Source organism: Ruditapes philippinarum, unplaced genomic scaffold, assembly GCF_026571515.1.
Source record: "Ruditapes philippinarum isolate M1 unplaced genomic scaffold, ASM2657151v2 ctg5105_1_1_1_1, whole genome shotgun sequence".
NCBI lineage: Eukaryota > Metazoa > Mollusca > Bivalvia > Venerida > Veneridae > Ruditapes > Ruditapes philippinarum.
Window position 1 is genome coordinate 19,074 of NW_026858020.1, and position 18,803 is coordinate 37,876.

The 18,803-nt window shown below is 31.0% G+C and overlaps 5 non-coding genes across 5 annotated transcripts; all 5 read left to right on the forward strand.

Annotated features, from left to right (window-relative positions):
- Positions 1-2,445: 2,445 nt before the first annotated feature.
- On the forward strand, positions 2,446-2,518 carry Trnar-ccu (transfer RNA arginine (anticodon CCU)). The gene has a single exon. It is a non-coding gene; the product is annotated as a tRNA-Arg (tRNA).
- Positions 2,519-4,853: 2,335 nt separating this feature from the next.
- Positions 4,854-4,926, forward strand: Trnav-aac (transfer RNA valine (anticodon AAC)). The gene has a single exon. It is a non-coding gene; the product is annotated as a tRNA-Val (tRNA).
- Positions 4,927-6,280: 1,354 nt separating this feature from the next.
- Trnar-ccu (transfer RNA arginine (anticodon CCU)) lies at positions 6,281-6,353 on the forward strand. The gene has a single exon. It is a non-coding gene; the product is annotated as a tRNA-Arg (tRNA).
- A 2,066-nt stretch (positions 6,354-8,419) lies between these two features.
- Trnav-aac (transfer RNA valine (anticodon AAC)) lies at positions 8,420-8,492 on the forward strand. The gene has a single exon. It is a non-coding gene; the product is annotated as a tRNA-Val (tRNA).
- A 2,883-nt stretch (positions 8,493-11,375) lies between these two features.
- On the forward strand, positions 11,376-11,448 carry Trnav-aac (transfer RNA valine (anticodon AAC)). The gene has a single exon. It is a non-coding gene; the product is annotated as a tRNA-Val (tRNA).
- The last annotated feature ends 7,355 nt before the right edge of the window (positions 11,449-18,803 follow it).

The window sequence follows — 18,803 nt, forward strand, 5'->3', positions numbered from 1 at the left end:
ACCATGGGAATGGTTTATTATTGTAAAAAACAATTATTCAAAATATCTAGAAAAGCGGATTTGATAAAACCAAATTGTGTTGATTAATGGCATCATGATTGCGCGTTAGATTGGTAATTTCCCTTGAGATAGCACACAGACATATTCCGTTAATACTTATATTCATTTTGCAATTCAATATGGTTAGATTACTAAAAACTATTTCTTTCATATATCAGTCAAAGCTTTTGAAACATTGGATATTAAGTCTTTATTGATCTTTAAACATAGAGATTAATGATTGATATAAAAGAAAAGTTATTTCAAACGGCGGTTGCACTATATTTAATTAGATAAAATCTATCTTAAGAAGTTAGCCATATAATAGATTGTAAGATGCTAAATATTGCAGCCAATACGATTTATTCAGACATGTAATTGTATTAGTTATACAATGTAGATATATTGACTTTGATGTACCATTCAACAAATGCTTCATGTGTATCACTGTATTGTTATACAACATGATTTCCAATTAATCTGTAACTATAGTATTGTAAAACAAATAGCATTTTCTGTTATCGAAATCATGCTTCTAAACAACTTGGTTTGCTTAGATTACAGAAAATACTTTTTGGAATAATCTGTTTTTTTGTGAGTGAACTGACTACAACATAAAAAATGATATCTTATTGTGGAAATCAGTTGGCACAGAAGATTGATGCTTTAAAAGGACCAATCACATTAGTTAATATACATAGAAAAGCATTCACTTTGTACACGCATTAAACGTAAAAATCAAAAATCTAATTTTGTAATCTATCGATCTACATATTGGTTACATAATGATCTATCGTATATCTATCTATTTCGTCATTTATTTGCCTTTGTCACGAACATCATACTGTTTGTAATTCTGATAGATTAGAAAAAAGACAGGTTACTTTATTTTCTAGATTATACTATTGATTGTCATTTATTAAGTAAAATTTAGAAATTGCGCGTTTTGTTTTTGCTTTTAGAGATGCCAAGGAAATGATTAATGTTACAGAAATATTTGACTTTTGAGATCAAATTATTCATTTAATGATCATTTTGCCAGAAAGTGTGTCTGAAACGCAAGGCTTCGACCCCCTTTCCCTTTCTCTGCCGTCACAATATGTAAACCCCGGCAAAAATGAACCAATCCACGGGCATTATCTGGAGTGCGGGTAACTGATACCTGCACTCCAGTTACCGCAATGTGCATGTATATGTATACGATTTAACTCTGACACTTTTTCAACAGAAAGGTCCCCAAACTATGATACAAGACTGTTAATATTGGCAAATATATGCATTATATCCTCCCTTGGCGAAAGTTATTATTGCAGTTAATATTACATTTCTGACTCTGCTTACTACTTGATATTACTTAGCGTCAAATAAAACAGGCACAATATGTGTATTCAACTGTTTCTGTGGTGTTGTTGTTTTCTTATCCGTTTAACTCTATTCAGTTCTAAGAAGAAACATGTTATTGTTAAATTATCGTTAAATTAAATCAATATAATATTCATGTTTGATAATTTGATACAATTCATATCTTATAACCTTGTGACGTTCCAATAAAAATCATTATTGGATCATATCATTCAGCCTTGTTTCAAGTTTCAAAGTCCACAAAATTCATATCAAATTCATATCGTATCCCATATAGACTCGTTTTCACTGTGTCTAAAATATCTAAATCAAACGCATATCGTAGATGTCGTACCCGATGTGGCTGAAAATTCAAATAAATCCTACTGTATTGGAAGTAATAAAGTTCTGTCAAAATGCTTAAAAATGGTAGTGTGAAATAAAAAGGTCTTAATACATTGCTTAGAACAATACTGACTATATTGGACAAGTGTGCATTTGTCAAACCTATCCGTTAAATCATTCTTGGAAACATTTTCATTTTGCTTTTACAAAATAAAAATAGATCATGTAACAATACATATTATAGGAACCTTTGATTTTTATAACACACTGAATAAAGTGTAAGTAGATAAATATTCTGTGCTTCATCGACAACATACATGACCCGTGAAATGGAAAATACAATGCTTATCTAAAGTCAGTATTTGTCATAAACACATACTATAGATGAATTATAGATAGTCTAATTTGAAAACACAATAAACGACAACCTCCATATTATAAATATTCAATTTTCTAGTTAATGGAAGTGAATTACATTATACGTATGTATAAAGTTTCTCTCTCTCCATTTTAACAATGATTCTAAAAGTAAAAAGTACCAAATATATATTACATGTAAAAACTGCTGAAAGGAGATAGCTTTCATAACCAGAATAAATGTATCCTAGTCTGCATTCTTTAACTATTTGTTTTAGTTTTCATTGCTCTTGAGGGATCTGTTTAAAGTGACAACAATAAAAGGCACAGATACAGAATGAGTTTTCAGCGTTACACACAACCGCCTCCGTGGCCTAATGGATAAGGCATCGGCCTCCTAAGCCGGGGATTGCGGGTTCGAGTCCCGTCGGAGGTTATATGCAATTTTGTTATTTCAAATGAGTTTTACTAATTTGAATAAAGCAATACCGCTTTTAGAAACTTTCTTTTATCATTCGCCATTTTATTTCAAATCAGTTTTACTCATAAATAAAGCAATAACGCTTGAAGAGAAGCTATTTATTTTACAATTGACCGTTGCAAATTTTTTCAAAGGTGCTTAATTGCATTTTATATCTGCAGTTTTCAATTAAAGGGAGGTTGAGGGACAGAAGGGATGGAGGACCGCATTGGGCTTGAAAATGTCAGAGTTCTGCAAACAGTCTTCAGTTTATATAACCAGTTCATTCTACAATACTACTTTTCATGAAGTCATATTTTTCTTCGAATTTATTTTATTATATAAAGATAAATTTATTTTAATATTCGTAAAAGCTTGGCTTGAAGCTTACATTTTCATTAACTAACAGGATTTAAATGTTCATTTAAACAAAGTATGTCTGTAAGAACTACAATACCAACTTCGCTATATCTGTATATGAAAATGAAAGTATTCAGTATTGCATTTTATAGTTCTATGGAAGGGTATTTAGGTAAAAATTCTTTTAATGTAAATCACTTATTCTTGCATGTAAAAACATTTATACAATTTTAAATTTATATTTTAATATTCTTTGTTCAAAATTTTTAAAATTTTGTGAATGACAGAAATAATAGTTTGGGACATATTTTCCAGACATATATGTCAGAGGGGCAGATGTAAAGCTTACAAAGGAGTTTCTTGTTGGTTTGTTGTTTCTTACTTTGTATGACAGAAATAATAGTATTCAAGAAGTATGTCAAGTCCATTTACACTGCTTTAATAATAAGTTATATTTGAAATCATTGAACAAAATTTATATCCGAAAATTAATCTGATTGAAGAAATACCCTCATAATATGATACAGTTTTTTCAGGAATAGAACATATAAACTCATACATATTAAACTCAAACAGGAAATGTGGTGTTTGCAAGTGTCACTATGAGTGTATAGAGTATACAGCTTAAACAGACATTGGATGAAAATAAAGACAATATTCTTGTTTTGATTGTTTGCCATTAAAGGGGCATACGTGTTTTCAATTCATGGCCTGTTATCTGCAAAAAGTCTCTCACTGATAATTGTGTCTAGAACTGGCTCTTACCAGAAATGTAAGTACTTTAAACAATTATTGAAAATTTGGGCGGAAAACACCCAAATAATCTGAATTAAAATTGAACCCCTCAACCGAAAAAATATTTATTTTAATTTTAAATTACCATAAAGAACATAATCAACGTGTTTGATCCGTCATCTGGTAATTTCTACTGGATATGAAAAAGTTTCAGTTGACGACAAAGATATAGCTCTTCTTGTTCTGAAATATGATAAACAAGATTAACTAGGAAAGGCGGCGTTCAATGAACGCAACCCCACACTACCCAGCAACAAGAACCACCGATAAGGAGCCAAGTCTAATTTGAGCTTTCATTGTTAAATGGTACGCTTGCTTCAGTTTATGAGTTTATGAAAGGTATGGTGTTCTAACGATTGCTTTACTAATTTGTTAACAACTCACTACATAAGACACAGGTTGAACTTTTGTGATCACTTGTGATCGTTGTTTCTAGGATCGTCCATTTATGGTGAACGATCGTTGAATGTATATTGAGAGAACTTGATAATATTAAATATCTTTATTTCTGCTTTCAGCCAATATTTTGGTCGTTAGCCATGTTGAAGTTTTAGATATCTCCCATTAACAGACTTAATTAAAATAACGAAACTTACACTGTTTTTATTACGTGGTATATTTAGATAAAGCTTAATTGCTTAAGGAATTGTAAAACAAATATTAATTTACAAACAATTTTTATATTTAAGGTATAAAAGTCAGGTATCCTCAGTCCCTAACTTTACTGTTTATAAAAGTGGGTTTAAAATACTCTTAAAAAAAGAACAGACGGGTAAAAGGTGGACAATAAGTTGTGATTATTGGCATATGCATTGCATTGTATCCACGCTTTGTGAAAGCTGTTATTGTCGAAAATATAACATTGCACAAATATCGTTTTCCCTTTACAATTTTGAATTTAAAAGTATGCTATATTTTACTGCTATGTATCCTAAATATAACATAGCTAAAAATCTTGAAAAAGAGCGATAATCAAATCAGTGCACAGCAGCATTAGGCGACTGTTTCAATGGTGTACTGTCTCCTGATATTGGCAACTCGTGTAAAGTTTTGCGGGTGTTTATATTGCATTTAAATCCACCATTACATTGTATTAAAGATAAGGAACTGACATAACAGAAGATCGAATATCAAATGTAAAGTAAACTAGTCAACTGTTTCCGTGGTGTAGTGGTTATCACATCCGCTTAACACGCGGAAGGTCCTGAGTTCAATCCTCAGCGGAAACATTTTTCTTTTCCGTTCACAATTTTATTTTATTGAAACTATATAATAAAAGAATACATATTAACGTAATGTTTCATTTTGATAATAGATTTATCTAGTTTAAACGTTGAGTGCATTAATGATGTGTGCAAATATGGAAAATAAAATGATATTTGTCATTTATATATGATATAAATGTTTGTCATTTATATATGCTATAAATGTTGATAGAAAATTAACAAGATTGAAAGAAAATTTGAAAATACATGAAAGTCATTCTTGTTATGCTTGAAATATTTCTTTCTTTATAGGACTATATTAATGCTTAAACAACTTAAGGGGGCAGGGGACCTAAAAATGAACAATTTTGTATTTCAGTGTGACCAGAAACTCAATTCCAAATATTTCAAAACCTGTTTCACAGGCAGATATCCAGCTGCACAGCATTATTCAATGATATATGACATACATTGAAGTAAATAATAGTTTGCATGCATTGCTCCTTCAAAAAATGACTGACAACAATTTGTATTTACCCACACCCAGCCAAAATCACACCTAAAATATACCAATATGGGCAATCTTCATGAAGGTGCAGCATACTCCAGAATCCGCCCGATTCCTTTAAAAATATCAGTAACACGCAGTGCAAGCTATGGCATTTTCAGAAATGACCAATAAAGTGTCTGTCATACGTTTATATTTTTCTGAAATTTTTTACTTGTTTGGCGCCAACTGTCAAAGCTTGATTTTTAACTTTTTCACCTCCATTCGGAGAGTCAGAAATACATACAAAGCTTCCAAAATGCTTAGTTTCGGGTAAAAACCCAAAAATACTTCTCATTTCCTACACACAAACAAGAAAGAATTACAATGACAGAGAAATATCAGAAGTTATCAGTATCTTAAAAACACCATGTCTGAGTTATAAAAAAAAATGACCGGGGCCATCATTCGAATATGTCCCCTGCCCCCTAAGAACATATGTAGTATGTTTTCCAACGAATGTTATTAACAGGATTGTTTTATTATTTTCAAAGGAGTCTATAAGCAGCAAGCTCTATAAATATACAGTACATATTCAATTTGAAAGTTAATAGAGGTGAAAAAGATGTTGTGTATGTGTAAAACGTCGATCTAGACCTTCAATAAATAATGTTTATTTTCCCCAATTTAGCAATGATTCTAATAATTTAAGTATTGAATACCGAATAGTGCTGAGGGAGATGTCTATAATGTACAGAATAAATAAAACTGACTGCAATTTTCTATTATTTACTTTAGTTTACAATGCTCTCTTAAGGGATCTCCCCTTATATATTACATCAAATGGCATATATACAATATGTGTATTCAACAATTTACTACCATATAACCGCCTCCGTGGCCTAATGGATAAGGCATCGGCCTCCTAAGCCGGGGATTGCGGGTTCGAGTCCCGCCGGAGGTTATATATAATTCTTTTACTTCAAACCGGTTTAAGTCATTTGAAGAAAGCTACTCTTATCACATATTAGAGTCAGAAATTAGTAATTATTCAAGAAAATATACTCACTTAAGTTACAAAATGGCAATGAATAGTTTTACCAATTAGAGCTAATTCCCCACGTCTGACCATCTCCATCGCTTCACTCGTCGTGTTAGGAACATGCATTCTACTAATGAGCTTTGTAAATTGTTCACTAACTAAAGAGTCCAATACTGCTAGTTTAGCAAGTGCAACAGCATCCTTACTGTCATTTAGACTCATATCCTTCCTGATTCTAAAAAATACATCATTTTTATGCAAATTATCTGTATGGATAAATGTAATTAACTTAAAAAAAACATTAGAGTTAAAGTATGGAAATAGTTTGAATTCAAGTATCTATTAATGACTTTCAATATTGAATTGGTTATTTAAGCAATGTCTAATTATAATTGCAGATCTTTGATTACAGAAATTTTTTATCCATAATAATTGATGCGTACATGCATGGAATTTGAAATTCGTTAAAGGGGCACGTAGTGTCCTCTGTGTGATTTGTGCTTAATGTGACATGTCCTCTGTGTGATTTGTATCGTCTGTGTGGTTTATGCTTAGTGTATCATGTCTTCCGTGTGATTTGTGCTTAGTGTCTCATGTCCTCCGTGTGATTTGTGCTTAGTGTGTCATGTCATCTGTGTTTTTGTGCTTAGTGTCTCATGTCTTCCGTGTGATTTGTGCTTAGTGTCTTATGTCCTCCGTGTGATTTGTGCTTAGTGTGCCATGTCATTTGTGTGATTTGTGCTTAATGTGTCATATCCTCTTGTGTTTTGTGCCCTCTGTGTAATTTGTGTTATATCAGTTATATGTGTCATGTACTCTGTGATTTGTGTTATGTGTCCTCTGTGTCATTTATGCTTTGTGTTCTCTGTGTAATGTGTACTTTGTGTGATTTGTACTATGTCAGTCATGTGAGTCATGTCCTCTGTGTGATATGTGCTTTGTGTCCTCTTTGTCAGTCATGTCCTCTGTGTGATTTGTGTTTTCATCTGTGTGATTTGTACTATGTCAGTCATGTGAGTCATGTCCTTTGTGTGATATGTGCTTTGTGTCCTTTTTGTCAGTCATGTGCTACGTTATTAATGTTATCAATGTGACTTGTGTTAAGTGAGTTAGTGATTAGTAATTAGAAAGATTGTTTGTAGTTTTATTGGAGTAGCGGGGGATTGAACTTGCAACCCATTGATTCGTAGTCAGACAGTGTTACCACTGCACTACAGCGCCCGCTCTGATGTATAACTATTTTTGAAAGTCCTATATACATTATCACATTAATGGCCAAGAAATTGGTTATACGATCGAATTTCAACACCTAAGTATAGCTGATGAAACGTTTTAAATGTATTGTAATTAGCCAACTGCTAACTCTCTGTCATTGCTTGAGGGGTAACAATATAGCCACCATTACAGAAACAGTTTACATTTAAATAAGCAACACTAATTGAAAAAATAAGACGACTGTTGAGCAATGTATGTCCTGTGTCGGAAAAAGAAAAAAAGGAAATATTGACAATAAGTTGGCTGAAAAACAATAAATTGGTGATAATGAAAAATGAAGCTTTTCAATTCGGCTCCCTTTAAGATATTTTTTGTTTTGGTTGAAATAAGGATAACAAAATCATTTGAAACTGTTTTGAGAATTTTTTCAGTCAGTTGTAATCTGGCTAGAAAATAAACTAAAGCATAATTTTAGTGTAAAGTAGCGTAACTAAAACATACTTTTAAATAAATAATATACAATTATGACTAGTTACTCATTGAGTGTGATGTGATATTCCCCGGCAGAATGTCATATTGACCGGGCTCAATAGTCTATAATTGTTTTATTATATAAATAGTCGTAAGTAAAATTCGCAGTTTCTTAATTACGCTTTGATCGTTGAAAGGATATAAATGTTTGATAATTTGATAAATTTAAAGCATTTTATGTTTATTAAGGTACGCTATGCAACATTAATATAAAATAAAATAAATTACGTCAATACGTAATTGTTTCCGTGGTGTAGTGATTATCACATCCGCTTAACACGCGGAAGGTCGTGAGTTCAATCCTCAGCGGAAACATCTTTTTTACTTTCATAATTAGTTTTAATGAAAATGGATTATAAAATTATACCAATTATAGGAACGTTTCATTTTAAGATTATTTCTATAAATACATAAAAGTTATGTGTATATGATGTATATAGAATTTGTATCTTTAACAATTTCCCAATACACAAACCGTTTCCGTGATCTAATGGATCACCAGCCTCCTAAGCCGGGGATCGCGGGTTCGAATCCCGCCGTTGGTTATGTGCAATACTTTTATTCATTACAGACCATTTATATTCATTTGCATAAAGAACGAAAAAATAATAAAACAAATATTTTCACATGCCAAAACATGCGCAATAAAGATTGACATTTTCCCAAAGGTATCTTTTGAAGTTATGGCACTTTCGAAAGATTCGTGCAAGCTATTTTTGATATTACATTTACAATGAATTTCCTGATTATAGACTGGTATAAAATACCATAAAATATGAAGAAAATTTCATGGGCACAATTATAGTAGTAAGATAAACTATAACATCAAATGATACTTCATCTTTCTAGCCAGGATATTGCTCACATGACAATAAAAAATATGCTTTATGCAAAATTGTTGCTTTATTTTCATTTAATTTTGAGTGTAAACAGAAGAAAAATTCCATTTGCCATAAAATAAAATTATAATTGAAGTATTGTTTCCAGGACAGAATGGCACCCAGTAGCAAGTGCCTTACATGTGTAAATGTCCAAGTCTAGCAACAATGAAATCAGTAAAGAAACTTTTACAAATTTTAAGCATGAAATGTATATACGAACGAACGAACTAATTTATTTCACATAAACTTTACGCTTTCTAGTGACTACCCACTACATTTTACAAATTTTACACATGAAATATATATATGTTTACACGTCTATATTCTTGGTCAAATTTAATAGAAAATGGAACGATGTCAATAAATAAACACTTTTGCCTTGGCCTTATGAATAAAACATCATCCTTTTCAGGCGGCTTTAAGTTTATTGCAAGTACTGTTATTGATATTTTTATCTTGATCAAGCAATATTTATTTTGGTAAACGATCGTTGAATGTATATTGAGAGAACTTGATTATATTAAATATCTTTATTTCTGCTTTAAGCCAATATTTTGGTCGTTAGCCATGTTGAAGTTTTAGACCGAGCTCACTATTCTATAATTTGTTTTATTATATATATTATTCATATTGAGAGACCTTGATTATAGCCATGTTGAAGTTTTAGTTATCTCCCATTAACAGACTTGATTAAAATTACTAAACTTACACTGTTTTTATTACGTGGTATATTTGGATAAAGCTAAATCGCTTAAGGAATTGTAAAACAAATATCAATTTCCAAACAATTTTCACATTTAACGTATAAAAGTCAGGTATCCTCAGTCCCTAACTTTACTGTTTATAAAAGTGGGTTTAAAATACTCTCAAAAAAGAACAGACGGGTAAAAGGTGGACAATAAACTGTGATTATTGGCATATGCATTGCATTGTATCCACGCTTTGTGAAAGCTGTTATTGTCGAAAATATAACATTGCACAAATATCGTTTTCCCTTTACAATTTTGAATTTAAGTATGCTATATTTTACTGCTATGTATCCTAAATATACTTAAGGACAATGAAAACGCACGCTCGCACAATATGCATTTTATTACATAAAAGCAAAACACTAACGACTCCATTAGATATATATCATAACTTTAATACAAAAACGCAAACTTAACAACTGAAAATAATTCAAAATGATTAAAATCAAATGTACACCAGTAAATCGAAGAACCTAAGGTGAAAATCCCAAAATCACACTTTTTCGTCACAGTAATTCAAACTTAACAAAGGCAAAAACCAAAATGAAAATCCAAAACAAAGTCACTCATAAATGTGTATTCGTAATGTCACCGTCGAAATATTTAGAAACGACAATGTCCTCCATCAGCGTCTCTTACAGATGTACATTGTCGTCCATGGACCTTACAGTGCGGATAGCCGCCTGTGGAATCTGACGCCATTCGGCGGCCTGTAGTGTTGTGCGAAAACGCTGGTGAAGCCGAGAAATTGTAGACCAAAGAACATCAAAACGGTTGGCGCTTTGCAAGATTAACCAGACTGAATCTGTGCTAAATCGACCCAGCGGTTATTTCTTTGTAGAACCATTGCATAAAATTTGCTAGCAAGTCTTCAGTAGTGTTTGAAATTTAGCACCCTTTATAGAGGAAAAGTGTGTATATATCCATGTGAGCTTTTATTATTTCTAAAACTGACCTTTCTAAAACTGACCATTGGCATAGTTTAATATTCATTTTCATAAAGATTTCAATTGCTTATTTGTCTCTAACATTTCTAGAAAGGTGTGAAAAACATGTTGATAATTAACAGTTTAAAAAAAATTCATTTCATAAAGTAACCATGAATTGGTTCAATCTGTTTTCTGTTGTGATCTTATCAAAATTAGCCAAAAGTGTTTCTTTTGATTTTTCGGGTACTGTCTTTATTATGCAATAACTTCATTAAAATGCAATCATTTTTCATACCTTTGGTATCAAAATGACCGGGAATGCATTCGTTTTATGAAACGGTGAAAATTTTTTTAAAATAAATATATTTTTCTTGTTAAAATGCAATTATCCGGATCGTGCGTTTTCATTGTCTTTAAGTATATAACATAGCTAAAAATCTTTAAAAAGAGCGATAAACAAATCAATGCACAGCAGCATTAGGCGACTGTTTCAATGGTGTACTGTCTCCTGATATTGGCAACTCGTGTAAAGTTTTGCGGGTGTTTTTTTGCATGTAAATTCACTATTACATTGTATTAAAGATAAAGAACTGATATTACAGAAGATCGAATATCAAATGTAAAGTAAACTAGTCAACTGTTTCCGTGGTGTAGTGGTTATCACATCCGCTTAACACGCGGAAGGTCCTGAGTTCAATCCTCAGCGGAAACTTTTCGTTGTATACACAACTTATTCATTATTTTTAGATAACGTATATTCAAAATATTATATGAATGTTTGATTTTTTGTCAATAAATTTATACTTTTTTTATTAGTTCGTCACTAAGGCGATGCTATAATCAATTTAGAGTAAAAATGCATACGAAAACTGACGTTGTGGTCTCATGGATAAGCAATTGTTTTTAAACACTTACACGCTTGTTTGGATAAGAAACTGGACTTCTAAGTCTGCAAGTTTGGTTTGAATATCGATGAACATGTAATAGATAAGTGTAAATTAAACACGTTTTTAACAATTAGAATTTACTTTCTATTTTGATAAATTTGTTTTATTTGGAATAACTCACACACTGAAAGGGCGTATTTCCGTAATTCATTTCTTCCTTATGTAAGAAGACCTCAGATACCTATCATGTATTCACGATCGACCCTTTTTCTTAGTGTTGTTGTGTTACACCTGTCTTGATAATCGTTAATAGTTTTACTTAAGACAAACTTGTTTCAGTGTGTGAATATAGTTATACTTATCCGACATTATTCTTGTAATGTATGAACACCTGATTGCCATCGGTGTTATTATAAAGTAGAGCAACATACCAGAAAACATTGAAACTCTGTGTCCTGATTGCAATACTTCATATATTTCAGATGAACTATTGTGAGATAATACACACTGTGATTATTATCATTTTCTTGTGAAAAAGTGATAATAAACAATATGTTATATTACATTAAAACTAAGCAAAGGTTTTGAAAAAAAAATATGAAAATGAAAATAGCACTTTATCTGTCGCGATAACGTCGTTGTCGAGATAAAATTGTAAGACAAATTAGCGATTACCGAAGAGATTCGCCCGGTAGCAGAATGTCATCCTTTAAGTGTTCTAAAATGAAAAAAGTCTGGCGTAGGTATCAACAAACATTAGAAATGTCACGGTATGATTTATTCAACTAGACAGAATTTTAAATGTTATGTTTGGAGTGAAGCTCTTGTAGACATATTCGTAGAAAGTTTAAAATGAAAGTACACAATTTTGTTCACAATCAAGCGACATGTACTTTTTGCAAAAATATATCTATGTAAATATTTGGTTTTGGTTAAGCCGGTGCTAGCGGGTTTTCTGTAGGGATTCCGTTTTTTTATTCATTTGAATTTATCGAAAAATAAAGTTGATTTTTTATGGAATCCTTTATGATTCAATGTCTTCTTAAATGTATATTTCTGTCTACATAGGCTTATTAAATAGAAAACATTTAAAAGTTCATAAATGCGTTCTTACGTCCTTCTGTTCTAAGCAGTGGGGAATTATGAACAGGGATGGCGTGTTATTACTTATTTCATATTTTGTATCAGAATATAAATGATTGTTTCTCTAATTTTGAAGCGTTTATTTTGCAAAGTGAAATTAAAAAGAACAATTGTTACTTATATCAGGTTTTATGACAACTGTTTTAATAGATACAATGTAAGAAGTAATCGTTTGGCGTACATTTTCTTCATAAGAATTGATTGAACGATTTTATGAAATGAATGATGCAACACATGTAATAAAAAGCTTCTACTGTGAAAACAATACATTATTTCTGAGACAAAACTAATTCACACATATACAAACATCAATTTTCCTTGGAAATTAGCGATAAATCTGATGAATGACTATAATTAATGTTTTTCTTATTTCGTTTGACTTTCGTCAGCACCTTATTTATATTCTTGTAATCTGTCTTTTGTACAATGACAAATGTTAACTGTTAGAATGATAATTTGTCTTTTTTGTATGTTTTTGACGAAATTATGTAGGTTTTTAATTTATTATACAAGATTTCTTTGTATAATATTTAGATATATTACCATGGGAATGGTTATTATTATAACAACAATTATTCAAAATATCTAGAAAAGCGGATTTGATAAAACAAATTTGTGTTGATTAATGGAATCATGATTGCGCGTTAGATTGATAATTTCCCTTGAGAAAGCACACAGACATATTCCGTTAATACTTATATTCATTTTGCAATTCAATATGGTTAGATTACTAAAAATTATTTCATTCATATATCAGCCAAAGCGTTTGAAACATTGGATATTAAGTCTTTATTGATCTTTAAACATAGAGATTAATGATTGATATAAAAGAAAAGTTATTTCAAACGACGGTTGCAATATATTTAATTAGATAAAAATTATCTTAAGAAGTTTAGCCATATAATAGATTGTAAGATGCTAAATATTGCAGCCAATACGATTCGTTCAGACATGTAATTGTATTAGTTATACAATGTACATATATTGACTTTGATGTACCATGCAACAAATGCTTCATGTGCATCAATGTATTGTTATACAAAATGATTTCCAATTAATCTGTAACTATAGTATTGTAAAACAAATAGCATTTTCTGTTATCGAAATCATGCTTCTAAACAACTTCATTGGTTTGCTTAGATTACAGAAACTACTTTTTGGAATAATTTGTTTTTTTGTGAGTGAACTGACTACAACATAAAAACTGATATCTTATTGCGGAAATCAGTTGGCATAGATGATTGATGCTTCAAAAAGAAAGGACTAATCACATTGGTTAATATCCATTAAAAAGCATTCAGAAAACTTTGTACACGCGTTAAACATAAAAATCGAAAATCTAATTTTCTAATTTTGTTATTTATCGATCTACATATTGGTTACATAATGATCTATCGTATATCTATCTATTTCGTCATTTATTTGCCTTTGTCACGAACATCATACTGTTTGTAATTCTGAGAGATTAGAAAAAAGACAAAGATAGGTTACTTTATTTTCTAGATTATACTATTGATTGTCATTAAGTAAAATTTAGAAATTGCGCGTTTTGTTTTCGCTTTTAGAGATGCCAAAGGAATTATTAATGTAACAGAAATATTTTACTTTTGAGATCAAATTATCCATATAGTGATCATTTTAGCAGAAAGTGTGTATGAAACGCAAGGCTTCGACCTCCTTAGCCAGGCTTTGCGTGCCCTGCGAAAGTTGAATACCTTGTTTTTATTATATTATAATATGATACAAGAACAGCATTGATGCAAAACATCAAAGCGCGTCCAAGCAAGAAATGCAGCAAGTGAAGATGAACTAGTACACATATGATGACAAAATATTGTTATAAACTACCAGAAATGTATATCACTTATGAATGAGCGGACAAAAGACATTGTTCATTATGAACTTTGATTGGCATGCTAGAGATTAGAATATTACTTGTTATTTCTTTATGATCGTGGTTATTAATAGCAACGGATATACATGTATGCAATCATTTATAATCCATATGTGTAACGCATGATCAACACGTACCACACCTTTGTAATTGTCCCTTATTATGTTATCGCTATTAGCGAAGACCCCCTCTTAAGGTATCTGTTCACACTTTAAGTTAGTAAAAATATGACACTGGTTATTGTTTATTATACAATAATTGTAATATCTATCAATTTTAATTTAAAAAAATACAAATTTTATGGATATTGTTTTCTTTTCTTTTTTGTGTTTAATGTGCTATTTTAATACTGAGTTTTTACTTCTCTTTTTTTATTAAAATTGTAAAATAAATTTTAAGAAATCAATTGTCATATTGACCGACGATTATAAGTCAAAGCTTAACTGGAAAAAGTCAGTAAATTATGGTTTATCTTTCAATATATAATATTGTTCATTCTTAAACCATGTACATGTAAATTTGTAATTTTCTTTATCATTTTTTAAATTATCATTCAATTGAATAATTCATAAAATCTAATTTGTAACTTTGAATAATTCCTCGGCATCTTTACTAAACACGGATAACAAATTAAATAAAATGTTTCAAAGTTGATAATGTCATTTTAATACCATAAATAATGTACCTTTTTCTCAATTATTGTACATATCACGGATTTATATTACATATAAATCCGTGTACATATTTATTGTTTTTGTCTCATATAGATAAAATGAAACATGCTATTGTTGTTTTTTTTTCTAATTGTAACGATATCAAACATCTTCTCCAAAACCGGGAGAGACCGGACAATAAACGTGTGGTACTATTCGCCGATCACTAGTAAATCCTGGTCAAAATAGACCGGGAGAGACCGGTATTAACCGATAGGAAAGATAAATAGATATATCTATAAATCGGTTTTTGGAATATTTAGGTCATCAACTGATCATTCTAGGATACATGTACAACAATAACATACCATGATAACCGACTGTGTACTACAAAATGATAAATAAAAAACCCCGAAGAGCGCGATTTATTGACGGAAAAGGTTATTTCATTTGAAAATGTTTGCATTGCGAAAATTCATTGTAACATATCGCGACATTTCATTCTTAATTAATAATCAAGCACCCTCATACCGATCGGAGTTATCGGCTTTTATTACGACCGACTAAAAGGCTCGAGAAGTTGCTGTCGCCCTTTCACAAAATCTGATTTCATTCCATAAGGGCGCCGCGCTTCGGCGCGGACGCCAATTACTCCTCATTATATCTAAGTAAAGCAAAATCGATTTTCCTCCATATTGTATTAAATATTTTTTAAACATAAACTCACTTTTACGTTTTCAGCCATCAACATTAAATTGTCAGAGCAAAGAATTATAACACTACGTAAAATGCATCTCTCCTCGGTCCGAATGTAAGGCCGACAATAAGACTGTTAATATTGGCAAATATAATGCATTATATCCTCCCTTTGCGAAAATAGTATTGCAGTTAATATTACATTTCTGACTGCTTACTACTTGATATTACTTAGCGCACACTATGCAACTGTTTCTGTGGTGTTGTTGTTTTCTAATCTGTTTAACTCTATTCAGTTCTAAGGAGAAACATGTTATTGTTAAACTATCGTTAAATTAAATCAATATAATATACATGTTTGATAATTTGATACATTTCATATCTTACCCGATGTAGCTGAAAAATCAAATAAATTCCTTACTGTATTGGAAGTAACAAAGTTCTGTCAAAATGTTTTAAAATGGTAGTGTGAAATAAAAAGGTCTTAATACATTGCTTAGAACAATACTGACTCTATTGGACAACTGTACATTTGTCAAAACTATCCGTTTTGCTTATACAAAATAAAAATAGATCATGTAACAATACATATTATAGGAACCTTTGATTTTCATAACACATTGAATAAAGTGTAAGTAGATAAATATTCTGTGCTTAATCAACAACACACATGACCCGTGACATACAATGTTTTTCTAATAGTCCGCCAAAGTACAAACTTCTTATACCTTTAACGGAAAACGTAAAACTTTGTTAAGTTATTTTTACCTTTATTTTTTATATATATTTCTTTGGAAAGTCGTAGATACTTTTAGATACTTTTAATATAATATTCATTGTTTATAATTCAATGCAATTTCAAAAAGAATATGTTTTTAAAAAGTTCAAAGTTAAGTTTCCGAAATTAAGACATAAAAATTGCAATTTGAAATTTAGAATTTGGCATTGTCATGGGAATTGTGACAATGTGATATAGATATATTACGATATTCCCCTTCTTATTATGGGTAATTATTTAAATATCTTTATTGTTTATTTTAAACCCATCTTCAGTGGAGGTATGCACTTTAGAAGAAGAACTGGAAAACATAAATGTTGTTAGATTTTTGTTTCTTACAACTGCTGTTAAAGACCTCAGTGGCGGTCTACCGGTAGTCTGTAAGAGGCATCTTAATGCTTTTTTTCATTATCCCTCATGTCCAGACTAAATCAAACCGAGTTCATAATTTTGCGGTTTTTAATGCTTTCGATGGATTACTTATTTCCAGATATTGAACGTGAAATTCGTTGGCGAAGATTTTGTGGATGGAGGAGGGTTAACAAGGAATTTTTTTACTCTTCATGTTGAAAAAAACAAAACAACAACAACAACAACCAAATGACTCTGAGGATGATGGATTCAGTTATGATGAACAAAAAATACAGTCTTATTGGGAAAGCAACTGTCCTTTCCATTATACATGGACACTCAGGAATGATGGTTGAATAGGCTGGTTTCCCGATTACATATTAAAACGTGCTGGGACATATTTATCAGACAAATATGTCAGAGGGGCAGATGTAAAGCTTACAACGCAGGAGGTTTGTTGTTTCTTACTTTGGATGGCAAAAATAATATAATTCAATAAGTATGTCAAGTCCATTTACATTGCTTTAATAATAAGTTATGTTTGAAAATTATTGAACAAAAATTATATCTGTAAATTAATCTGTTTGAAGAAAAATGTCCTCATAATACGCCAGAGGTTTTTTCTAGGAATAGATCATATACACTAATACATATTACACTCAAACAGGAAATGTGTTTGCAAATGTCACTATGAGTGTATAGAGCATACAGCTTAAACAGACATTGGATGTAAATAAAGACAATACTCTCGTTCTGATTGTTTGTCGTTATAGGAGCATACATGTTTTCAAGTCATGGTCTGTTATCTGCAAAAAGTCTCTCTCTGATAAATGTGTCTAGAACTGGCTCTTACCAGACATGCTAGTACTTTAAACAATTATTGAAAATTTAGGCGGAAAACACCCAAATAATCTTAATTAAAATTGTACCCCTCAACCGAAGAAATATTTATTTTATTTTTAAATTACCACTGCTACAGTAGAGAACATAATCAACGTGTTTTGATAATAAGCGTCATCTGCTTATTTCTAATGGATAGTAAAACATTTCTGTTGACAACAAAGATAGAGCTCTTCTTGCTGAAATATTATAAACAAAACCAACAAGGAAAGGCGGCGTTCAATGAACGCAACCTCCACACTACCCAGCAACAAGAACCAATGGCAAGGAGCCAAGTATCATTTCAGCTTTCATTGTTACATGGTACCCTTGGTTCAGTTTATGAGTTTATGAAGGGCGGCACGAAATACCCAAGTATACCCAAATATTGCCCAAATATTCCAAAATATAGACCAAATACCACATAACTATATATAAACTTAAAGTGAGTATGGCTTAAATACTGCATGCACAATGACTTGAATACGAGATTTACTCGGACATGTTGACTGCACAAAAACGAGTCCGGTGCGTGAAGAGATTCAATCTGTGATAATCGATAATATCACTTAGATTATTTCCCTTCCTTTCACTCTCAATTTCATGAAATAACAATCACAGAATTGTTCCTTTATCTTAATTCTTTAAAAAAAAAAAAAAAAAAAAAAAAAAAAAAAAACAGAATCCCTATGTTAAGCAAAAAACGTATTTTTTTGAAATTAAAACATAAGACATAAAAATAAAAAAGGTATTTTAAGTCCCAGTTTCTATAAAATCTTCAAAACA